General features: G+C 40.4%; 1 long non-coding RNA gene across 1 annotated transcript in view; it reads right to left on the bottom strand.

Annotated features, from left to right (window-relative positions):
* Positions 1-24609, bottom strand: part of LOC112958858 — a 105992-nt gene extending 81383 nt beyond the window's left edge. The window contains exons 1-2 of the long non-coding RNA XR_003251514.1: positions 24472-24609; positions 17041-17091 (exon numbers count right to left, since the gene is read on the bottom strand). This is a non-coding gene — a long non-coding RNA (uncharacterized LOC112958858). The remainder of the gene's footprint in view (positions 1-17040; positions 17092-24471) is intronic.
* Positions 24610-26363: the final 1754 nt, after the last annotated feature.

The following is a 26363-nucleotide window of genomic DNA, read 5'->3' as shown; positions in this document are numbered from 1 at the left end:
TCGTTTAGGCTTAGAACTCCTGGCCCACACAGAAACCCCTCCTGCCTTTGTCAGAAAAGGGAAATGAGTGTAAGAGAAAGGTGTCTCAGAAACACAAATGCCATTAAATAAGCTAAAAATGACCACAGTAATCAACTTTGTTAACTCATCTGGCCATCGTTACTGAAGTCCATCTTGAGGTCTAACACGGGAAGAAGCAGAAAGAGAAATACAGAGAGAGAAACTGCAATGGGATATGTCAGGTCTTTAAATAAAGTCTTCATAACCTTGCTGCCTCTTTCCGGGTGTTTTTGGTAGAGATTCTGGGGACACAGGGGAAAGATACCTGCCATGGGGAAGCTAACTGTCACAGGGAGGAAAAGCCATCTCTCAGTGGCAGTTTTCTAGTCTGAGGCAAACCAAGGCTATTTAGTCCACACAGAGCCTGGGACYGAGGCCCAAAGCATGAACAAGGACAGATTTCCACCTCCGCTGGCAGAGCATGGRATAGCAAACATGGTCCCACAGCTTCTGTCATCTGCAGACCTTCTCTGCAACGTCTTCCACGAAGAGGACTAAGGGCTATGCAGCATACAGAATGCCAAACACAGAAATTATATGCTTGTAACAGACTCAGCCTTGCATTCATAGCCTTGTTTGAGCTAATGACTCCAATATACTAGGGAATAATTAAAAATCTACTCCTCGATACCCTTAATGATAACTCCTCCAAGTGTGGTTGTGAGTGTGGTAGCAACTCAGCAGGAGAAGTGAAAGATGAGCACTAAGATCCAAGTAAGGCAGCAAGTAGGAGTCATCAACAAACAGGTTTGGGACCTGCTGGCATCAAAAGTAAAGAATAATCCTGGGGCAATTCTTTGTGTGACACCGGCAAGRAGCACGATGTCACTGAAGCTCAGCAGGAATGTTTGCTGCTGACAACCTGAGGGATCTCCTGCAGGAAATTCCTTGCTCCTGTTGGCTGCACATGAATCACACTTGCAACTGAGTCCTTGAGGRATCAATTGTGATAGTTTTCCCTGTGATATTAGCAAAGCATAGCCACAACAGACTTTCCTCAAAYACAGGAAAACCTACCTGTCCCAAATGCAGATCAACAAAAGTRTAAAGCCATGTCATTAAGTAAAGAAAGGAATTCAAAACACTTGCAAGAAATGAAGATCAGGATTAATACAGTTGAAAATCTAACCATAAAATCATAGAATCACAGAATGCTTAAGGTTGGAAGGGACCTCAGAGGTCATCTAGTCCAACCCCGCTGCTCACGCAGGGTCACCCAGAGCACAGGGCTGCATCCAAGCGGGTTTTAAAGATCTCCAAAGAAGGAGACTCCACGACCTCTCTGGGCAGACAAACATGCTCATAATAACATAACACCACAGGCCTAAAGAACGCGAGTCCTTAAAAATATTACTATTTTCCAAGAGCATCAGTTCATCTAATAATATATATATTATTTCTTCACAAATACCTTCCCACTCCCCAGAAAAGCTTGCCTTCAAGACTACATCTAAGCTTTTCACAAGCTTCCCTACACATTTGTTTTTAAGCTATTTAGGTTGTAAGGGAGCCCAAAATGCAGTGGGAACTTCCCAAGCAGAAAGGAAGGCAGCATTTTGAAAAGCTTCAGTTACTTTTCGATGAGAAGTCTCCAGTTGAGATATTTTAATGTTACTTTGAAGAACCAGTCTAGATCTCATTCCAGCCATACTGTATGTGCTTTGACATAAAAATCCAAAGCCACCTGGGTCTTGATTGCCCCTCTACAGGCTCCAGGACACAGTGCCATGGACAACTCTGCTGATTCCCACTCCCCCAACGAAAAAAGAAACTAGTTTCTCTTCCCTCATGTAATGGACACAGTTGTGTAGCCTGGCCCTGCATGCACACGGGATACCTGAACATCAAGTGCAGCAGAGGAACATAAATAGCATGTGGCATCTAATAACATCACAGATGATCCTGTTGCAGGCACAGGTCCTGGCTCTCTATTCTCCTCCTTTTCTCAAGGCACCAATTCATTGGAATCGCCGGGAACGCGGCTGCCTGACGTCTGCTCTCCCCTGCTCAACAGGCAGGGGCAATTTCAAAGAGATTTTAGTCCTCAGGGGCCGCTCTTGTCAGTGACACATGTAAAAACACAGATGAAAATGCCTTGCACCTTTGTTTTCCAGCTTAGGAGAAACAGCAGGCCTGGGGCATCAAGGGTAAAAATCCACTCAAGAGTAGGGAAAAAAATCTATTCCTGCTAGAAACAACCAGCACAGGCAGTGCGGGAACACCATCTGGCTGTCATCAAGGTTTTCCAGAACCAGAGGTCTCTGTCCTCCCCCCTTCACTTCATCCTGCACATGATGGACAGCTAAAGTAAAGCTGGGGCAATTCCACAACTCGGCTATGCACGCCGGGCTTTGATCTGCCACAAAAGAAAACTGTAACTACTCAAGACTCAAATACCTCTCATTTCGCCACTGTAAATCAGGAAGAACACCAGGAACGACGGCCAGCTCCACAGCAAATTACCCTACACAGCTGCYTGGCACATTCTGGCCAATGTCAAGTCCTTACTGTCCTTTCCCTCCCATGCAGAAGAGAGCGAAAAAGRGAAGAAAAGGACTCAGGTGAGAAAAACACTCATCACATACCCACGTGCCCCAACTTCTTCACTCTCCAAGGCCTGACTTAGTACAAACTCTTCCCCAGCCAGGCTGGTGCCTCCTAGCAGGCACATAATGGGTAATTCTGATGCAACATAACAGTGGCACTTCAGTATAGCATGTAGCTGTTTATCCTATCTTCCCATATGCCTTGAAAATAAAGAATTCTCTTGAAAGGTTTTGAAAGGTATTGTACTCATGGTCTCTTTATAGTGTGGATAAGGGGTTACAAGCACATGCATGTAGAGTTGGAGAGTTTATTCTTCTGTAAAATACTAAAAATGGCCCAAAACTTTGGAAAATAGATGCTAAAAATGTTCATTAAGAGACATTCACATCTTTCTTCTCATAAAAAAATGCTCTAGCTACACTAGCGATAACACAGTTCTCAAATAAAAGAGGCCTTGCACTTGGTAGAGTACACAGTATTCATGAAATCTTTGTGACCTCCTCAATAGAAGATTGCTTTTACTTTCATTAAATATATATATACTATATCCCCAATAAAAACAACCTAAAAGACATCAAACACCAGAAAAAATACATTGAAATAACATTAATGATCTAATATAAATCCACAAAAGCCAGGAAATTCAGAGATAAAGAAAGACTTTCAGACGAGGGAAAGCTTTCCAATATATTAAACTGGAGCATAAATGCACTTCCTCTTCACATGTTTGCCATCAAGTCATTCCAGACACAGGGGGTAGGTTTCTCCCTGAGGTAATCCCTGCCTTCAGCAGCACTATACCAAGAAATAAGCTGGTCCTACAGAACTATGTTCTAAAAATTTATCTGCTTCTGATAATTACTAAATATATTTGAGTATAAATAGCAATTTTTTTTCGCTTTCAGCTCATTTTCTCCATCGTTCCGGCATCACTATAAAGCTAAATTTATGAGACTGCAATAGTTTTCACAATTGCAGACTATGATRTCAATCATGGGGTTATGACTTCATTGACAAATAACTAAAAGGAAAATCTCAATGTGAGGGAAAATATTTGCTCTCAGATACAAATACATTTGAAAYTAGGAAAAATAAGACTTCACCTCACTGGACAGTGACATTGCCGTCTCCTGCTTCCTTTTGTATGAAGTATGAAAATACCTTTTCAAAATTTCTATTTCGTTATTAGGTCACTCATCATGCTGATACATTGCCACCCAAAATCAGCCCTGGTGCTTGTGTTACGTAGGACAGAAATGTCAGGGGTATTTTAAATCATATGCTGTCAGCCCAATTCTTTGCTGCACTTCTCTGGAAGTGCCCAATCAAATGCATAGTGTAGGATAGGACATGTAGGGAATGAAGTGATTTTAAGCTGTCTACAGACCTTTCATAATTCCTTATCCTCAAGCTGACATGCTTTTGGTCAACTCAGATCTGGAGTCTGGCCATCTTTCCTGAAAGAGCAAGTCTACAATAATGTTACAATAATAATATGTCATTATAACAATAAACAGTTACCAGAAGATCCCCAGGTATCAGATTGAGTGACTGAAACACAAAATGTGACAGTGAAAACTGGAAGGATGCAGTCTTCTGCACTGAATCTTTCCACAGCTAACCTTGGTACATAAGACCTTGGTACACACATCCTGAGCTTTGAGATACAGCTCAGAATTGCTGCAGAAAGAAAAAGAGCTTTCAGAGTCACTTTTGTTTCTGAAAAAGGAAAAATGATTTTTCTTTTCAATTTCCTAGACTGCAGAGTATAGAGGGATTATGGTTGGCCCCACACAGTAATGTGAAGGTGATGGATACACCTATGTGTTCTTTTACTCTACAATGAAAACTTCTAATATCAGTGCATGGGACACGTTTTAACCGAGAGCTGGTTAGGTCAGATCCCGAATAACGGGGCAAGACTTTCCAGCTGCCTGCTCCCACAGTGCTTCCAGCACGTCCTGTGCATGGGCACCACATGAAAGAGCTGCAGAACTAGTGGCTCGGACTTTGGCTCTACTCTCATTCATTCTAGCCATTTTTTTACTCTTTGCTGTTAGTCTTTCTCAAAGGTTACCTGAAATTTGTCATATTTAGACATGGATCAGATGCTTTTTTTTTATCAAAGAGCCTCCAAAGAAATCCATTCAGACTTTTTTTTAAATAAATGTCTTTTTCTTTTTTTCACTGCTCTATCATGTTCAAATTACTCAGTACTAGAGATTTTTCAAAGTTTCTATCCATGACATTTATGTGACCCTGAACAAGGATAGCAGGCAAACTAAATATTCAAAAGGAGACATGGAGGAGAAGAAAGAGAGACCAAGAAAGGATGTAGTTATGGCTCACTCTCGCTTCTGTCTCTTTGCATAAGCAAAGTGGTAAGAACACTCACACTGTGTAAGCGCAAAGGAGCAAGGGAATCTCTCCTCTAACTCCTTACCGTAAGACCATTATTAGCTTTTATGAAAACAAACATGTCAACTAAAGATGAGGGAATTGAATAAATCAATAGAGTTTTCTATCCCAGCATTACATACTCAAGAATATATTTTTGAGGTGTAAAAAAGAGTGTACTAGGACTTGTAAATGAYARAAGTTTGCTCTGCTACATTATACAATTAGCTGGTTGAAATTTTAATCATTCAAAGTAAGCCACAATGATTTATAATTATGTCAAAAAAAAAAAAAAGAAGATCATGATGGCTCTAACCTCTCCCTTAAATAACTTTCTTGGTGATTTATGAACACAGAATTATTAATCTGCACTTTGGATAAACATAGCATCTGTTTTGCCCACACTGGCTCTGAAACCTCCTACTCTCTAAACTGAAAAACAAAAGAGATTAAATAGTTTCTGCTTGGAGCAAAATGGTTATTAAGTATTTAATTTTGAAATATTTTTGTGTGCATGTGTGAACTTCTCTTTACTGGTCTCTGTGCTGTGAGTACTGCCTTTACCTTACAGAGTTTTGATCTAGTTTAAACARTAAGTATCACACACAAACCAACTCCAATGAAGTCAGTGGGAGTCTTGCTGTTAAATCCACTTCAGTTAAAACAATATTTTACACAGTCTTGCCTTATAAAGACTCTGGTTCACTGAGCAATATCTGGTTCGCTCAGTAAGTATCTACATGAGACCACAGCTGAGCATGCCCTTAATGAAGGCTATACAAGTGGAAGTTGCAGAATCATTCAGCCATTTCAAAAACCATGTCTTTCTACATGCTAGAAAAAAWTCCTGAATGGTCAAGTGCAGAGATGTCCATATTCCTGTTTTCAAATAATGCACGTAAGTGATTAAACAATAATAAAGCTCTACTTTTTAAAAAATGGAACACTATTTTCAAGGCACTGCAGCTTCCTTTCTAGAACAAAATAGCATCAGTAAAATCCCTGCTGATTCTCTGTATCCACCTAATCAAGCCATTATCCATGCAGTGACTCCTAAACTCCTTGACACAAATAATGAATTTATCCTAGTTACAGAACAATTCAAGCATCATCTTGGCCATGCTAGAGTCAGCATGAAGCTTCTGTTCATTTAGTGCAGAACTTGAACACGTGCAGATCTTCCTCAGGCCATGTGATCTTTGTACAAACCTGACTATTGCCATGGATTATAGATGTCATTATATACCACTTTAGTGGCAGACAGGGATGGACTGAAATCTGGGGGTAACTAACTTCATYAGCTTAACCGCTGATTTCAGGAGGGCCACCAAGCACTGGCACACTGCTTCCATTTCCACATCCATCTATCTCAATCAGACATATATAAATCTTGATAAAATACTTGCTTGAAGCCTGGAGCCATCTCGGATTTGAATGGGAGGCCTGTAATGAAGCATCATTAAAACTGTGTCTAACTCCACTTCCTCCAAATAGTTAAGGAACTACCATGAATGGAATGAATCCAGAAGTACATACCATGGTACAGATAGCTTTTTCRCCTCTGAATTTTTTAAATTTACAATTCCAAGTACTGTGTATATATATATATGTATATGTATATATTGTCAGTGTTGTGTCAAATGATTTTTTCAAGGCCCAAACAGACAGTTGTCTGTGGAATAAGGGTCCCCAAGCAGATTCCTGGAGGCATTTAGCATCGTTAACAGGAAACAATGCAGTGCGAGCAGCCAGGGGATGAATGAGTTCTGTGTGAATACTAAGGAAACCCCAAGAACATGTTAGCACAATGCAACTTTGATAAGATCATAATAGTGAAGCTCACATATGTGTTTGTATTACGACTTGTAACGGGCCCCAATTGCTCTCTATTAGGATAATTGATATAACAGTCAAAATGGATTAAGATAATATATTGGGTAAAGTAATGATTGTTACTGTATACAGGAACTACCAGGCCAAATGTATGCTGAGTTCCCAGCAATTATTCTGAAGAGACAGGATGTAAAGACTCTAAATCTTGCCAATTCGCTGATAATCTTAATGGCTCCAAAACGGAGACTGCTACTACTGGCAAATCACCATCAATCAAAGCAATCCAATCTCTGTAGACCAGACGCTGTTCTCATTGACACTGATACAGATACACAAGTCAGACATTACTTGAAATGTAGCTTATCCAGACTACTATTTAAATCATCATAATTGGCACCGAAGTCTGACCCTACAATTACACRGCGACCAGGACAGACAGACTGGAATGGAACAAATTGAAAATAGGAAGTTTATAAAAAATAATTAAAAGTATACAGGAAATGAAGAATAAAGGCATACATTATGCATTACTAGCATCCTAAAACAGCAATGGAAATCACACACACACACATACGTATAACCGAATTACCAAAGCCCTGGAAGCCTGCAATATGTGCCACAGTAACACATAATACTGTTTAAACCAGTAAGATAAAGACTTAAATCACATGCAAATAGATTACAGCAAGACGTTGCCTGTAAAATTCTTGCAGCTACACGTTAAAACACACAGATAACATGTCTTACGTGTGTGGAGACTTCTCTAGGGTTGGATGCAATCCATCTTGTTTCCGTAACTGCCTAACCCTGCAAGTTCCCAAATTCTCCGGTATTTTCCTACTTAGCGTTAAAGCCTCTGCACACATGCTCAAAACTGTTTGTTCTACCACAATAAGCCTTACCTCCCAACTAACCCTTTACTGCATTTACAACTTCGGCTGATAAGACACCTAAAATCTCCCCGTTTCCTCTGAAGAAAAGTTCAGGACTCAGAACCAAACCCTCTATATGGAACTCACACCCAACTCGCACATGAGCATTTGGGGGTATGAGTATCCACAGTTTATTTATCCTTCAACACACAGGAGGAAGATCTAGCGCCTATGTCCTCTACACAAGCATCCTCATCACCAGCTTTGCTCCTTTACTGCATGAGAACCACTCTCCAGCCTTTCCCTTGAAGCTGCAGCACCGTGCAGAGACAAGGCCATGGAAGGAAAGCAAGGAAAAGGCTGACGTCTGATTATGAATTAAGGCCCATTCCCTAACAGAGCCAGAAGTGGGTTTTGTTTTCTATGGCTATGTTATCTAACACAYGCCTTTTGGAAGAGACAAAAACCACCCCTAGGAAACATAACCCTAGGTGTTTGCATGAACACCTTAAGCACTAGGCTAGCCCAGGATTCTCATCTTCTCCCATGTGGTGCCATGATGTTTAAATATCCCACTGCACAGAAGCCTTATTTCAACAGGCTGGATTTGAGGAGTTCCCACCCAGACCTGTGCTTGAGTAGCCTAGGTGGGACAGATTTCCCACTCCATTGGGCTATGAAAGAAATGAGATGAAATTCAAAGATGTCCATGTTGAAAACACAGAACAAAACAAAACTCTCTCCTTTTAATGTCTGTCAGCTCACAGCGGCCACAGCATGTCCTTACACAGCAAAAAAAAGTCGCCTTCCTAGCAAGAAATCACGAAAATATGAAAACTAGACAAGCTAACAAAGAACAAACCAAAAAAAAAAAAAAAAAAAAACCCACCCTTGCTGTCTCTCTCAAATGCAAACAAGGAAACACCCCATCAGCAGCCTCCAATAGCAGCAAAGCTGCTAAGAAGATTCTGTGGATCAGAACCACTCTGAACAGTGAATGACAAAACACTGCAAACCAAACAGTGCTGCACGAACATTATCAGGTCCAACACTATATGTTTTATTATACGTTCCTCAGCGGATGACTTTTTCATCCAGTCTTTCATTTCTCCAGACCTTAAGAGTTTCCTGTTTTAGGGTTCTCCCTGAAGACTGATCATATCTAGATTCTCTAGGACCTCAACAGATCTTGCCTTCTTGACCTGTGGTGTCACTTTTGCATATTTGAATCACTGATTCTTATTATTTCATTAATAAAGGCCTATGTTGCTCCTTATACAGCAACTATTTTCAGAGGTGACACTAAGGTTCTTGTCTCTCTACTTTATTTTGTTTTTCCTTTGTAGTCTGATGAACAATTTGGTTGGATTTGGGGATTAAAAAAAATAAAAGCATTCACTGTAAATGTCATTGTTAACTCCGCTGTAAACCATGCTCTCTTTGTTTATTAAATTGGCACCTAGTACAAAACAAGACTAGAGAGTAAGAATGAGTCATGCCAACTAAATCACATATATGGGACATTACAGTTCATACAAAACATGCCCCACATTCAGAGTGCGGGGCAGCAAAATTAGGAGCCATGTTCTGGTGAGGACATTCTGCAGCTACTTACTGAAAGAAGTCCCCTTTCTTGTTGAAAATCCAGCCTTATACTTAAAATATAAAACTGAACAGCAGCTGAAAGTGAGGCTTAGTCTCAGGATTAAGGCAGAGCAAATAATTGTGCTTGCTCTTATTGCACATAATAAATTTCATTCAGACGCCTAAGAGGACTTTCTAAACATTAATGATGGCAGCTACCCTCCTTCCTCACCCTTCAAGCACAGGACAAACACTGCGTTCCTTCAGCACCCACATCTCCTGCTGGGGGCTGCAGGGAACACAGCAGAAGCCCAAATTATTACTCCTCTTTAATTACTATCATAATTCTTAATGGAGAAGAGTAGATTCATCCACAGAAGGACTGACTGCCATTTAAAAGTTGGAGTTTTTCTGCCATTGGGGGAGTGTAAATATGATGTTTTACTCTAAGTACAGTAGTACAATCAGAGCTTGYATTATAAAACTGAAATCAGCACAGAGGCATTAAATATACTGCATAATTAGCCAGAAATTATAAGAAAACCTAGAAATCCTAGAAGTGTTGARTCCTAATCTTCTGTCCTAGGTGATACTTCAACAGCTTTGGTTTTTATTTCTTCTTTCCTCTCTACCACTACCTTTCAGGAGGACAGGGAATGGCAATACCACCTCTGGATGCAATGACCTGGAACAGCCCTATCCTACAGCTATGGCTGAGGGAAGCTAATCCCAAAACATGGATTACACACATGGAACATATTCGGAGAATTAGGCATCTTAGTTTGGTGACTCCCTCTGTCATGTATTGGACYAATATCACCAACACTCATGCATTTCTTGAGTGTATTTCAGGCTGAGTGTTGGGCTGAGTTCAAGCAGCAAGATCCTCCTGGCCCCTAGCCTCTCTGACTTAGCCTGTACACAGGGAATAAGCAGATAATTATCATATACCTTGCTCCTAACTCTTCCTGTCCCACCAGMTAGACACAGGGCAGAGGCATACATCCAAATTTGCAGAAACTAGGAAAAGCCCTATACTAGTTTAAGATGCAGAATTCGAAAGTATGTTTCCCCTCCCTCATCCAACCTGTTCACAAGCAAGCTTGGCTGAAGGAGGATGGCCTTGAACCGAAGGCACAGGGCAGGCTGCCAGGAAATTTGAGTTCTATTCCTGGCTCTTCTACAGATTTCCTTGGGCAAGGCAATTAACCTTGGGAAGTACATTTGCAATGGAGGTGAGGCCCAGCTTCTCTTTCTGCATTCGTAACATTTTCAAGAGTGAAAACCGAACTGCAGGAGCAAGAAGGAGTGTGTGCACCTCTCACCAGCTGATAGGTTTTGCCTGTCAGGTAGCTGCATGCTCAGCTGCTGAGRACTGTGCAGCAATAAAGCGGGGCGTTCAAAGCCCAAAGGCGCAAACCTTCCTGCTGCAGGTTTTACCACCCTCCCTGTTTGTTTTCCTCATATAGAAAATGGGCAATGAGTCTTAAAGAAGTCAAGATACACTGCCAAAGGGAAAAATAACTTTTAGAAATTAAGTTCTGAGAGGGCATTAATAATATCTGAGATCATAAAGAAGAAACAGCTCAGAATTTCAGCTTACCTTTCATTACTGATCCTAGTGATTTTAATTTCTGTGTTCATGCCACTTAAAATTTCCAGTTTGAGCCTTCAATGGAATATAAGATTTTCCTTTACTAACTCAGAAACAACAGTTAAAGGCAAAATAACCTTTTGGCAAAGTTGGACAACCCTTACCTGAAGTGGAAGAGAATTAAGGAACGATTGAAATATCCTTTTGGAAATATAAATTTATTTTACACAAGAGAGATCATTGCTGCATGCTCTGTTGTTGTGAACCAGGACCTGCAGGTCCTGACCTTTAAAAAATGGTACATTTACCTACAGCAACAAGGAATATGGCTCCGAGATTCTAATGAAGAACAACAACAGCGCCCAGGATGTGCTTGGACTAGCTTTGAAGGCATGTATAGAGATATATACTCCTCAGCACAGGAAAGGCAGAAATAACATAATTTTGATAAATATTTTTATTCATTTGGTACCAGTATGGAAAATAAGAGCCCCAGTAAGTAGAATGCATAAAAAAGGTAAAAATCACCCAGAAAATAGCATCACAATATGCACTAGTCATAAGAAAAAAAAAGCTTAAAAATGCTATGTGTGCTGCTAGTCTCAAAATGTTCAGATTTTGAGGGATGATTTCTCTTATATATTGTCTTGGAAACTAGATATATAAATATAAAGCTTTTAGAGTATTTGTGTTCTTTGTCTACCGTTTAAATTTAGGACTTTTGAACAAAAGAGATCTCCTTTTTGATAAATATCAAAGCCCCTTCAGGTTCTTTAGATGACTAAAAATATGACCCTTCACAGATGACAGTCTTGCCCTTTCAGATGCAAAACACCTTCGTGACAGAAGGTGGTATTTTATAGCACCATTTTGGAAAATAAGCTCAGTGACCTTAACAAAGAAGGGAAGGTGGTTTGGAGGATTAAAATAACATCAACATGTGCCAAATACCATGATTTGTTCACACAAAGCAGTGACACCGCATATATTGCRATCAAAAGTTGGAAAGACATAAAGTAACATGTCTCACATCACATTATTCTCCCAAGTATGAGTAACTAAATTTTTGTCTCTAGCTATAATTCATGCTCATAYTCAATTCATCAGCATCAATCTTCTTTTTCATTAACTATCATATTCATATAATTGAAGCTTCACCTCAGACAGTTTGCTCCAGACAGACCATGAGGTAATTCATTCAAAGAAAAATATTTTCTCATAAAAATGGAATCTAGCTTGGCTATACACTGATAAGCACCTTATTACCAAAGGGTGGGGCTTATCTCACATAGCTTTCCCTTTCTAAGAATCAGACTCTTGTCTCACTTTGTCATTTAGATTGTCTCTCCCAACAATAAAAGACTGCCATCTTGAAAGGGAATTCACCATCCCTGTAGAGCAGGGAAACCTATTTCAGGGCAGGATGGACTATGATCTCCAAGTGTCTTTCTCTGTCCACCACAGAGTGAATAAGTCTTTATGTGACTTTATCAGAACACTCCTTAAACTATCATATTATATGAAACAAAAAAGACTGGACTGCATGAGAATAAGAAAAAATGATTGAACAGCTTCATGTCACAGGGCCAACACAACTGCCAAACAGAAATTGTTACTTCGATATGGGTTAGAAAGACTCATTAAAGGCAGGTAATAGCATGAAAATATTGACGGGTCTTGTAGATTACACATGATCAGAACCAAGTGGTTTCTTTTTGAAGAGAAATTTCCTATTTTCTTCAAAATTCAGAACCTCACTTTCCATATCTAGCCAGAAATTAGACCTGACTGTCCTTGTGCAGGAAGGGTTGGACTAGATGATCTTGAAAGGTCCCTTCCAACCTCAAGCATTCTGTGATTCTGTGACACAGACTTTCTGGTACTACCAGAGTAGAAACATCTAACAAATACCACATTTAAGGTTTGATATGTGAGCTATGTCAAAATTGCAGTGGGAAGTAATCTGGGGAAAATGTTATTAGAAAGAAGTATTTTTCTTTAAGATTTTTAAATGTAGTTTGGCTACTCTTAAATCAACTCACAATATTTCTTCCCTCACCAGAAATGGGAAAACTTGATCTTCAAAAATACTAAGATGTCTAGGTAATCACTAAAAATCCCGCTTAAAGAAATGAACTTCCATTTCTCATTAACATCATTTTATCTTCTACCAATCTGAAATCTGCTATCTAGACCTACAAAAGGTTTGGAAGAGCAAAGTCTTTTCTTTTCCTGAACAAATCACATCATTGTTCTTTGGATTTCAGCAAGCACTAAATAGATATGAATGTGTACACTTTAGAGGCACCCTGTATTTGGAAATAAACTCCTTCTGTTCCACAGTTATAATCATGTGGCTGCTAGAACTACATTTTTCTCCTTTAAAATGTTATCACAGCATGGAAGCAGCCACCTTTCCTTCCCACTTAAGTCCATTCAAAGCTGTGAGAAGCTCTGGACAGTCCCTTGCTTTTCTGCATGGTTCTGCCATGCCATACAGGGAATCTGTATTTCAGGTTAAACAATGTGGATGAGAAATGTGAAAACGCCCAAACAAACAAACATACAAACATCAACCATTCCTCCTACCCTCACCTCACTCAGGGAAATATCAAAAAGAATGGAAATAAAATCTTAATATTCTTGTAAAGCACCATCCTCAGAACCAAGTTTCAGGTTTCTCCCTTAAACTAACACACGAGAGCACCAGAAGCTTGTGAAATTTCCAGAGGKTTTGGGTGCAGTGCTTTGGAACAAGCAGTACCACAGGCAATTTTTCAGTCTCCTGCTCTACTCATACCCCTTACTTCCAGTCAGCTCCTGCTGACCGAATGGGCAACTGAACAGCCAGCAGTAAATGGGGACAACGGGGGGACAACTGGGGGACTCGCTTCCAAAGTGCACACCTCATCTCAGCTAAAACATTAACATAGATGCACCCAAAGAGCCTAGAACATGTTCTTGCACTAAAACCTCCAAAATTAAGGAGTACCAAGGTCATGAAGAGGTTTCCTTCTCTCCCAATTAAAAGGACTCACAGCTTCAAATGCATTTCACACGTGTGCAGCAGCTTACTGGGAAGACGAGTTCTCCAGCAGCAGCTCCTGTGTTCCCAGCTYCAAAGACCCGCATTCCCCAGCTATGCAACCCTTGTTACCTTCAGGATCTTTATTCAGTTAGTTCTCCACATTTGGAAAGGTTTTCTGTGTGGCTGAATATTGTATTTTCAGAAGAGTTCATCAATCTTCACTGTATTCTCTCCCAACAAGGGCCTTCTTTCCCTTGACAGCTTTACAAGGTGCACACGACTGCACTGCAAAGATAACCGGCTGTCTCCTGTGCTTCTGTTAAATTGGGTTCCTGGCCCTCTTCACTTGGCTTGCCCTCTCCCTCCCCCTTCCCCGGTTTCATGCTAGTCAGAAAGATTTAGTTCTCATCTAAAATATCATATATAATAAATGCATTGCAAGTCACAAACATTAAATGCTTAATTTGAACCGGCAGAAAGACCAGCTACCGGAATTCTACAGTGGTCTGTTAGCTCGTACGTCTCTGCATGGGCATATTGAAGGAAACAGCAGAAATAATACTTTACAATTTGATGAACAACATATGACACAGAACCTCTGGACTCGCAAAAGGGCTACAAACTTGGAAAAATACCCGTGACATAAAATTCTGCCCTCTCCACGAATCTACGCGCTCCTTAACTGATAAAGAGCTGTTATCATTAACACTAGATGTATAAATACATGGGATTAAGAAAGAAACTAATGACTAAAAATGTGAATGAGGTTTGGGTAATAAAAAGGGTTGGATGTTACAACACAAAGGACAGTATCATGCCATCTGCTTTTGTGTAAAATCCTTCCTTGATGTCAACTATAAGCTTGGCTTATAACCCGCAGGCACCATAATGGCTCATACAAATTTAACATTATTTCTTTCTCGAGAAATATCTAGTATCACCCTCCATTTCATCAGGTACATAGGAAGAATCCTCCATTTCAATTTGGACTGGAAAKAGAATAAAAGGAATGGAAAAAATGGCATGTATCATTGGCATGATCCTCAGAGTTATCTCAACTGCAAGCTGCAGGCATGAGTATTACCTGTGAATAACCCACGAAGCAACCACACTATTGGAATAACAGAGAGAATATTGAAATAATAAGACTGTGCCACCAACAGGCACTGCAGGAAGTGTTAGCAAGTTTAAAAGTAAGCCTTAGTGTCAAAGAAATAAGGGAACCTGTTAAAAATACGTCTCATGACGAAGCAGTGTCAATGTCTCTTAGCTAATCAGTAATTTCCATTCCCGCAAYTCAGATTCTTCACCCAACAAATAGACTATATTGAACTTAATGCTCCACTGAGACTGCCTATTCTTTCTTCCCCATATAAGATATAAATCTAGAAGGGAAGTATGCTGGCCTAAAACCACCCCGATTATTATACTTAGTCCTTTTCACTGAAAACTCATTTAAATTTCTGACTATGAGTGTTTGGAAGAGAAAATCGTCTAACATTTCAAACAGCTACATATTCCCTTTGCACAGAGCTATTCAGCATCCATGGCTGGGTGGCTATTCCTAAGGCAGTGGGGATGGCTTGACTGTTATAAATGACTCTCATAAAAGAGCTATTTCTGCTGCTTCCTCTGGGACTGCACCTAAGGTGAGGAACAAGCAAGTAACACTTTGCATCCACATGTGCAGGTTCAGACCCTCTCGGGAGGAAGCAGACGATGATTGATCCGTGTTTTACTACGCTTTGCAGTYGTCTTCTGCTGGCTGCCTCGAGGACATTGCCTTGCCTGCACAGACACGTTCGGATAAGCCACCAAGTTTCCTAACACCGATGGGTTTCTTCACCTGGCTGATTTAAAAAACACAGCCATAAACATTACCTCTGGTATGGGACAGTGTGCTTTGCTCCACAGACCTAGGAGAAATTTCCTGGACAACACTACACAACTAATTCTTAAAGTGGCTGCTGAAGTCACCTCTCCTCTCCAGGGCTTAGCTGCCCACACTCTGGGGAGCCCTGGGAAGCAGCTCGTTTGATAACAGTGCTAGCACCTAGGCCAAAAAAATGAACAAAAGGGGGGAAAATGGCAGGGCTGCAAAACAGATAGAGTGGGTAAAATAAAATATAGGGGGGAAATTAGATGGGGAGGCAAAACAAAARGAAATTTAAAGAAAAATGTTGCATAGAAAATGGGAAAGGGAACTAGGGAAGGAAAAGCAGAAATGTTAACTTATGATGGAGCAAATGGCCGCACCTTTCACATCTTCTAACACCCCACTGGGTTATTCAAGGGGCATCCCCTCACGTTTCCTTTGCAAGTGTCTGCATAAGGGGAGGACATACGAAGGASAAGGGTGAAAGGCAGGCTCTCAGCAGCTGGAATCATCGGGGAGACCACAGAATTTCAGGTGTCTGAGAGCAAAATCTTTGTATGGACAAAGATTCAGATGTGTTTGCAAAAACACATTTGTGTGACACATCTACAAACTCAACAGACAGGGAAAGAAGAAACTCCAAATGAAACATATTGCCACTTGGCACAACAGTGTGAGGCATGAAGGTGGCCCAGAAGGGGAAAARAAGACAAAAAATATTTAGGTGCAAATATACAACAGTTCATTTTTGYTTTTTCAGTGTTTTTTAGGAGAAATACACTGCATTTCCAGGCGACGTGGAACAAATAGATTTTGCTTTTCAAGCTTTATCTTGTACACACTACATTTGAACGTTATCACCTCTCCTAACCACCTTCTGAAGTCTGATAGTGCCCCTTTAACCTTTGTTACTCAGTTACTGAGCGAGTTATCTCACTGGTACTCTTTTTTTTGAAGAAAGAGTCCTGCCTCTTTTCATGCTGATAAGAGACACATAAATACTCACTCCCAGCAAACATTTAATAGTAAAATGTCTTGAGCAAACTGCCAGAGTCTAAAGGTAGGAAGCTGCCGTTAACTTTGCTGCTATCTTAACCCTTTAGTTAAGCTACCAGAACAGACAGAAGAGATCAATGTTCTTTCTTACAAATGAAGCAGAAACAAGCATTCTCTTAAAGAACAGACTTAAAACATGCTTTATAACATGAAAAAAATATATATATCAAATGATTGGAAGTGGAATATCTACCCATTTTCTAGGCCGGCCTCTGGGTCGCTTCTCGCCAGTTGCTTCTGCTTTCTGCAAAGGGAAAAGAAATACAACATATTTTACACTRCAACTTTATTTTAAAGCCTTGGTAACTAGGAGTCCTTTCCTGTAACATTATCCATAATATCCATAATATAACAATATCCATATCCATTTCTCAGGTGGCTTCTAACTTGTTTGGATCTTCTGSTTTTTTGGAGCAGGGAACGTGATTATGTTCCATGTGCCAGGGCAGAGAGGGATGTATGGACACCTTGGCAGGGCAGACTGGGGTCTCATGATGCTCAGTCATCAAATGGATTTGAACTGCTGTCGCCATAAACATAAGATTATTCATATTTGGAGGTCATTTTCTATTTTATGTGACGTTTTCCAGGCAAAAGCACATCCTTAAGCTCTAGGGGAAGCTCTGGCTGTTCAAAAATATGCCTTCCCTTTTCAGGTTTGAGGAAACAGCATGGAAGGTGCCCTAAATGACAGCTATAYTGATATAAGCACAGCAGTTGGTCCTGGAGCTCTGGAGCTCAACTTAAAGGAAATGCGTGTTTTGCTAAGGACTCTTCCATTAATTCCTTGTATGACACTGTGAAAAAATACTACTTAAACGCTACAGCAAAACACTGACAGGCTTCTAAATGCAAATTGCAGGTTATTTTCCCCAGACAGGCTCTGCCTGTACGTATACCTACCTATACATCTCAGGTCAATAACCCTGCCCCACCGAGGATGACAAAAATTTTGCCACCAGCTCAAGTGAGATCCAGACTCGTGCTGCATACGAAGTCCCTCAGAATTAAATTTTTCTCTACACTTTCTGCAAATGCATTTCCACATTTCCAAGACTTCCTTCTTTCCAGCTAACTGTACGTGTACTTGATTTTCCCTTAGAAATCAACTGTCTCATTAAATAAATCACTTGGTCAACCTCTGTAACATACACTGTAACCCTATGCTGTGTAAAGTGGATCCCTCTAAAAGAGAACTTGAGCTGAAGAAGCAGTGGATGAATCTCTACAGAAAGACTGCACTGCAAGTTCAGTGAAATTACTTTGAAATAAATATCTCGCCAAGAAGAGAGCTGTGAAAAAAGTAAAATTCACACTCCTGAAGGGCAAAATTATCACTCAGACTTGTTAAAAGAGTAAACCTGCTCTTTAATAGTTTATACCAGTGCTACATGTAAGGTGAAACCCTCTTATGAGAATACTTGTTAAAGTCCATTTGCTATACGTTGTAGCCGTCTATTTCAGCGTTTTGATTCCTTTTAATGTGTTCTTTTTTTAGACCATATAGCCTGAAGGATGCAGAGAAAGGATGTGTTTCAGTTTGGAAAATGTGCAGTTCCTTGCACTGAGGTTTATTTCAGAAACTACAGAGGGCACATATCCTCAAAGAAAGTATTAGTTGAACTTCTTCCTAGCAAATCAGTAGCTGACATGTTATTAAGCACAAACATGCATTTTCTTCTGCATTTTAGCACATTTGACAGAAATCAGTCCATTCATAGAAATTATAGTCTATACAAACAAATAAAAGAAAAAGCATTTTTTTTTGAAACTAATTCAGTCTCACAATGAAAGTTCCTGAAAACATGACACAAATCCTAAGTTTAACTGGAGCACCTAATACAGTTGGATGGGAAGGCGAACACGGGAGATTTCTTTGACTAACTAATCTTTGTTTCCTGTCATAAACTGTCACGCAGGATGGCCGCTTGCCATTAGCGATGCTTTGCCCCAGGGGAAGGACCATGTCAGAAGTGGCTAGTGTTCCCGCTGGATAGTTCGTGTACCAGACTGTCAAGTGCTTGGGGACCCTCCAGATTGAAAGGCACTATATTCCTGCTGTATAAGATTTCCACCTCATGTTMGAAGAAAAACATTTCCCCAGTTCTTATCAAAACCAAATCTTTCCCTGAGGTGAGCTGAGCAAACAGCAGGGCATGCCAGCTACTATGTTTTGGTACAGAGAGATTCGGTAAGTAAATAGGAGGGTTTCCACAGACTAAATTGCAAAAAAAAATGAATGACAAGAACCTCCAAAGTGGACGTTTTTATCTCCATTCTACAGGAGGAGAAAGACAAAACACTTAGGGAGCAACTGAGAAGGAGCACTGGCAGTCCAGTGGTGATAATAAAGACATGAAGCTTAAAAAAAATATTTTACTCCGTTTCATTTGGATTTATTTTAGATTTTGCAAACATAGGCCCTATTTCCTCCAAAAGCACAGGACTGCCTTGTGGTTTAAGTACTAGAAGGTATGTTTTACTGTTCATCAGACAAAATCATTAAATGTTTCTCCATGCAACTTTCATGCAACTCCTAAGAAAGGGTAAGTCCCAAAGCGGTGGTTTTCCACTTAAACAGATATTTACATCACTGAAAGCAGGCTGGTCTGCTGGTTTTTTGCTTTAATCAAAGTGCTGCCTCTGAAGCTGGAGAGAGCCCCAAGCTACCCAGAGATAAGAATGGGTCTTATTTGGGTAGCAGGACGCAAGTTTTCTCAGGCACCCTACGCACAGCAGCTCTCAAGTGCTTTGGCTAAAAGGAAGCTGCTGCCTTAATCCTCTAAGGCAATTTTTGAAAGCGAGATGTGTTTGCTCAGCATTTTCTTAACATTTGATGCTGCACTGGAAGGCAGGAGCTTATTTTGAAAGACTAAATGTCCACTTGCACAAAATGACCAAACGTAAAGGAGGGCTGGGTCAAACACACTTTTATGGTACTTCATGAAAAATTCTAGGATTTCCTATGAACAATAACAAGATCTTTTTTTTTACTATGTCATATTTTAGAACAGAATTAGATGTAGCTGCTTTTAAGTACACGATCTATACAGAAAATGGTACTTTTGTCTTGGGTGAGAACGATGACTGTTTCTCACCGAGGAGAGTGACCAGGCAGGTTTGCAACTCACTAAGCCCTGTACCACGAGGCCACCAAATGCTGCTTCCAAAGCATTTGGAAAGGCAGTCAGCAAAGGCAGTACCTGACTGCCCATCATCTCTGCCTCCTTGTTGCATAAAGGTGCCATGCCCAGACAGGCACCGGAGCTGCACAGCCGAAGGCAATTAACCAGACAAGACAAGTATGAATAATTGAACGGCTATAAAGTGCTCTCTGGGCATCCATCTATTGTCCAGGAGGATGGCAAATGCAACAGAATCCAAATTTGGGGAACTCGATCCACTTTGCAAAGTGATCTGCTGGGGACCTCAGATAAAATGTGTCGTAGGTGTAAGTCAGGTGAAGGAACCAGTAGTCCTCAGAGCAAAGACCACTGCTGTGAGGCCATGTCAAAAGAATCTGCATAGGAAGGTGGCCCTCTTCTAAAAAATAAAGTTATTTTGTTTAAAAAGAAAAAGTCTTAGAAGAAACTTCAGTATTGGCTAGATAAAAAAAATGCATCTTCCATGTTCTGTTTTACCAGTTGTAACCCTAAGCAGGAGCCAATCTTGTGCTTCTCACATCTTTCTCAAAACATCTCGTGTGGGCTCTTCCTTTCCAGGTACAATAACCACGCTATGGCATTGGTTATAACCAATCCTATTTTCCCTTTAAGCCTGTTATGATTAGTGTGGGTGAGAATGAATGAAGCAGAGAGAAGCCAAACAGATTTTCGTGAACCAATGTAGGGCACAGTCCTAATCACGTGCATCTTTTTTTCGTGAACCAATGTAGGGCACAGTCCTAATCACGTGCATCTTTTTTAAAAAAAAAAAAAAAAAAAAAACCTTTGGACTGCTTAACTCAAGAGTCCTGCCTTTCTACATGCCAACCTCTGGCCACGTAACAGAGGAACAGTAGTAGATGCACTCACACATAGAACCACAAGTCCTGGTTTTCACAGCTTCCAGTTGCCCCGACCTGGCTATATTTTAAGTTTTTTACTACATCAAGAATAAATAACTACCTTAAATTCAGCAATACTCAAAATCCTTTAATTGCCAGTGAACTTTACTGAAGAGGCTGCACTATATTTAAGGGTTATCCCCTTGACACAAACATGCAGTAATTAATAATACTTTTTTTATCCTCATAATTGTGTTCCTTCCGAGCAGGACAGCAGTTAGGCCTATACGATACTTTTATCGAACACAATTACAGGACCTAAACAAAGACAAACCTTTGAATACAGAGGGGAAATGAGACAGGCTGCAAACACAGCTTAGCCTGACAGATAAAACTCAGCCACAGAACCCCCAGGAAACTGGGAAAGGAACATCCCTGCTATCAGCTTTCTGCGCAACTAAAGCTGGTCCCTAGGAAAAAAAAAACACTTCACTTTCCTGCTAATTTTTTACAAATATTTTAAATGAGTAACAGCATGACTTGTCCAAAGGCACAGACTTCAGTAGCAACCTAATTGTGGAGAAAAAGCCTCAAGCATGAGGTGCTTGCAGTCATTTTGCAGAAGGAGTCTATCGCCTGCTGCCTACTAGCATGTTGTGTTCATTCTGCTTGTGAAAATTAAACAATTGAGAAATTATTTGTTTTACTATAAAATGCAGGCTTACCTTTTAAGTGCATTTCATAACAGGTTAGACAGCTATGATATGCACGTTCTTTTTTATGTGCATTACCCRAAATTAGAGTAATTATTAGCTGTCCAATTGGTCTTGCAACATTCTGTGCGCATTGTCAAGTTTCACATTGCTAATTTCCTAACAAGCACAGTTTGTTTTCAAATGCCCCAAGGCCAGTTTACTAAGACCAAACACAAGCTCCGAAATTCAAAAAAAAAAAAAAAAAATCAAGAAAATTCAATGCACAACACAATCATCTAGGGCCATTTGTCCCCCAACCAATTTGAAAGTATTTACTTTTTCAAGTATAACTAAACAAAGTCCCGGGGCTCGTGTGGGTCTTACACCACCTTGCATGTTTGTGTAATACATTTTTAATTGTGATGTGTAATGGGCTGCAAGAGAACACCCCATCAATTAATCACGAGTGCCTTCCATGGGCGCTCTGGGGCTGCTAGTGGCGCGCCCGCTTATCCCTTAAGCGTGTCGTGAACCCTGGAGCACACTGCAAGGAGCTCACGTTGGAAAACAGAGGCCACGCGGTGTTCCTCGGAAATACCAGCAGCTTCCAGTGGCATCCATAGCCCCCAGGTTCACACAGACAGAGGCTTAAGCAAGGTCAGCCTACTGTACTTCTGAGAGTTAGGACAGGGTGTAGAAAGCTTTAAATAAATATATATATATATATGTACACGTCTGTGTAAATGTGTTTACCAGAAAATCAAACATAGTTCACTTCTTTTAAGAGCTGACACCTTCACCATCAAATGAAGCTTCCTTACAGGGGCAAAGCCTTTCAGTTCACATTGCTGCTAGCTACACTGTCAAAATTAAAATTACATAAAAAAACTTTTCAGATGTCAAGTGAGAAGCTGGACCATTTTAGAGAAGATTAATTACCTATTTTGGAAAAGAGTTAAAATCTCTCCAAAATATGATCTCAAGGACTTCTTTTCTGAAATACTTAAGAATTGTTTTATGTTTGAGTTATTTGATAACTCTTCTAATAATATAATAACGCATATTTAATCTATAAACCTAGGAAAAAAAATAAGACTTTTAATTTAGTAACTACCAAAGACTTCTTTATGATAAAAAGGACAGACTGCCTTTGGTCRAGTTTTTATATCACAAGTACCCAAGAGAGTTTGCTCTAATTAGAGGACTAATTTCATGCACTCAGAAAACCAAAATGTTGCAATGAAATTGTTCACAGTTAGTAACTTGGATTAAAAAACAACTATATGCACCACTATCATGGGAACCACTAGATTTGATATATCCACATACATGAATGATTAAGTTACTTTCCATTTATACTAATTTTCAAATCACTCAACTAAATGAATAAGTGTTATTATTTTGTAGAAATATCTTTTGAAAATACATTTTTATGAATTACTTAAAATTTAATCTTACTACAAATATTTCTTCTAGGAAAGCCAACACTCCTAAGAGTAATATTTAAAATACTAAAGCTCACATTTGGACTTGCTAGACTAATAAAAAATTGCTCTCTCTCTCTCTCTCTCTCTTTTGAAGATTGAAATTTAAGCTATTTTAAAGTGAATCTGAGGAACATTTTTATTATAGTTTAAAAAAAAATCAACATTTTAAGCTCACTAGGTTGCAGAGTGGCTTTGACACATTTAAAGTACTTGTAAAGCATTTTTTAAACTAAATTATGAACTTTTTGACAGAATATGCTAGGATTTTTTTTCAGTTCAGAAATTAAAAAACAATTGTACATTTAAAGAGAGTTTGAAAACATCCGTCAAACAAATGCTGAAAACACTTAAAACAAAACACACATGAAACCTCTAATAATTTGATATTTATCAGTAGTTGTTATAGTCATTTGTAACACAAAAATATCAWACTGAAATGATCAGTGCCATAGGGATACTGAGAAATTTACCATCATTAGATGAGGCCATTTTGCCATACAACTGCTTAAAAGATGCTGATACACTTAAGCTTCACTCCCAGAATTTGTAAGCTTTTGTTTTCAATTTAGTACCTGTAAATTAGTGGTAACTGTTGTGTAACCATCTACATAAACAAAACTCCTGTGTTTATTTTCAAGCCTATTTGCTTCCACTAAAATTATTCATATAGAAAGGTTTTATTTCCCTTCTTAGTACAATTCTCCAATGCTGAGCCTCTCTAAATTTGAATAAAATTGRATCACTGGGTAAAATGTGTATGTGATTTCAGGTCCATGCACTAAATGGAATGACTTCTGTGAGTTTGTGCTATTGCTGAGGGTATTTAAAACCACCAGAATTAAAATTTGCCACGATCATCAACAGAAATAAGAGTTCAGAAGACTGAAAKCATTTTAAGAAAAAGTCACTTTGAAGCTGATTAGTAAACAATCTATAGTAGGCTTTTACTGTAATTCACTATCATCATATTTCTAAGCTGTAAATTTCAAATAAATGCAGTTATTTCCATCAACACATAATTGAATTTGCTTCTCATTAATGCACGTTTTACAAAACACTTTGCTTTAATATACAGATTTGGTCTGTAGTAGAAAAATGTGTAAGTAGGCAAGAAATTAACCTTCTTCTTTCAAGAATCTTAAAACAGGAAAATAAAATTCTTACTATTGATCTCCCCACTATATGCAGTAGATTTCAGAAAATGCATCATGCTATTTCACCAATTTGCACAATATTCAAAMAGTAAGCTACCCTTAAGAGTTTCTGTACCCAAGGTCTTCCTGCAGAATGTTATTTCTACTCTTAAAAATATGCAGATGTGGCTTCCATAATTAAAAAGCTTCAAACTCCACAGTTCACAGCCCAAATAACTGGAATATTTGATATTAGTTGATGAAAAAATATATAACATCAGAAATTCTCTTTAATAATCTCACCTTCTGAGCTGCTTTGGAGGGACTCTTGTTTTTGCTTCCTTTAGGTCTTCCTCTTGGTCTTTTAGGAGATGGTTCACCAGTTGGTTCCTAAATACAGGAAAACATGCTATTGTAGCAAGAAACTACAACTACCCAAGAAGATTTGAAGAAGCTAGAACCGATCAGTATGAATAAATACTATAAATGGCTAAAACAAAATGCAAAATTCAACATGGAAGAGAAAACAACTTCAAGTAAAGAAAAAAGTCTACTTTGTATATTAAAAGAGAGCTTGATTTCTCTTAAAATTGCATTAAAAGAAAAAAAAAAGAAAAAAGTGAAAAGTTTGCATAATCCAATATGTAAATTATACCCCAAAACACTTTTTCCAAGAAGATGCCTATGGAACCTCTCACGTAAGAATGACTACTCAAAATTTAGTAGTTACCTATTTAATTTCCATTAAATTTCATTATAATAAAACACAATTGTCAGATGCAGCTTCCAGCAAATATTTTTGGAAAAAAAAAATTTACTACCAGGAAATTGGAAAATGAACTACATTACTTTTTCTCTCCAGGGTATGAATATTTTGGGGACTGTTGTTCTAAGTATGCATTATATTCACACCTATTCCAAATACAATCGATTTGAATTAAAATGTAGAAATGTAGACTTTGCTTCCAAAAGAGCACTAGCAAGCAAAATAAATACTAATCTAAAAAAAAAAAAAAATCTTAAGGAGCAAAATATCTGAAACAAACACCAAAACTCACGCAACTCCACAGGAACAATGATTGTCTGAGCAGTTTTCTTAACCAGTTCCTCCGCACAACCAGCCCTTTCCAAATGGGCATGAATTACCAAGAGTTCAGATTCCAAATATTTATTCAGTGAATCACAAATACTATAAAACTCTTCTCATCTTAAATATTATACATTTCATTCGGATTACAGGATGTGGTAAAACTAATTAAATGCAGTTTGTTAACTTAAACCAGCTTAAAACCTTCCAGCCCCTTAGTGGCCGGGTCGGGTCTGGGGAGGCTGCCGAGGGGAGTCCCTGGCAGCTCCCGCTGCCCTGCCCGGCTGCGCTGCTCCTGCCCAGGGAGACGCGGGTTGTTTCCCTTCCACGCACTCAAATACGAATTGGGACCGAAAAATAAAAGGAAAAACTCAAAATAAGTGCAAACAGGGCGGAGGGGAAAGCGGAGGGCGGCTGCTGGGAGTGATGCTCGGGCTGGCACCCGGCGGAGCGGGCAGGGCGCGAGGCACAAAGCCGGGCTGCTCGGGCGGACTAGGTGTCACTCGGCGCGGGGACACGCGGGGGCTCCGCTCCGCTGCCGCTCCGCGCCGCGGGCCCTCCCGGAGGGGGCCGGAGGCTCCGCGGCCCGCGCTGCTGCTCCGCCGGCCTCGCGGCCCCTCCTGCGGGCTCCTGCCGGCCCGCGCTGCCGCTCAATGAATGGAGCGCGCGTTTGTCCCGGCAGCCCTGCCCGTGCCGGCAGCTGCCGCGGCCGCGCAGCCCCGCCGCAAACCTGCGCGCTTAATTGGTTGCATCCGCAGGCCAAATTCCCCCCTCGCCGCCTGCGAGGGGCTGCCGGGGGCTCCCTGCCCCCCCTCTTTCCCCTCCTCCCCCCTGTGCCCCCCCCCCCGGGCAGGAGCAGCCCCGCATTTCCCGGCTAGGCGACAGTGGCCCTTGGGGAAGGGGGCGGGGGGCACCAATCTAGCACCCCCAGCGCGGGCTTCGCTCTCGCAAGTCACCCGGCGCGTCCCTCTGGGCGCCGGCAGCGGGGGGGCGGCCGGCAACAAGTCCCGTCCCCCCCCCAAACCTGCCCGGCAAAGCGAAAGGTGTCGCAAAAGGCCGGGCGAGCCCCCCGCGGCCACCCCCCCCCGCCCGCGGCCGCAGCGGGGGC

This window comes from Nothoprocta perdicaria, unplaced genomic scaffold, assembly GCF_003342845.1.
Source record: "Nothoprocta perdicaria isolate Ctin4 unplaced genomic scaffold, notPer1 scaffold_91, whole genome shotgun sequence".
In the NCBI taxonomy this organism is placed as follows: Eukaryota; Metazoa; Chordata; class Aves; order Tinamiformes; family Tinamidae; genus Nothoprocta; species Nothoprocta perdicaria.
The sequence above is the reverse complement of the archived record's forward strand: the minus strand, read 5'-3'. Positions and strand labels throughout refer to the sequence as shown.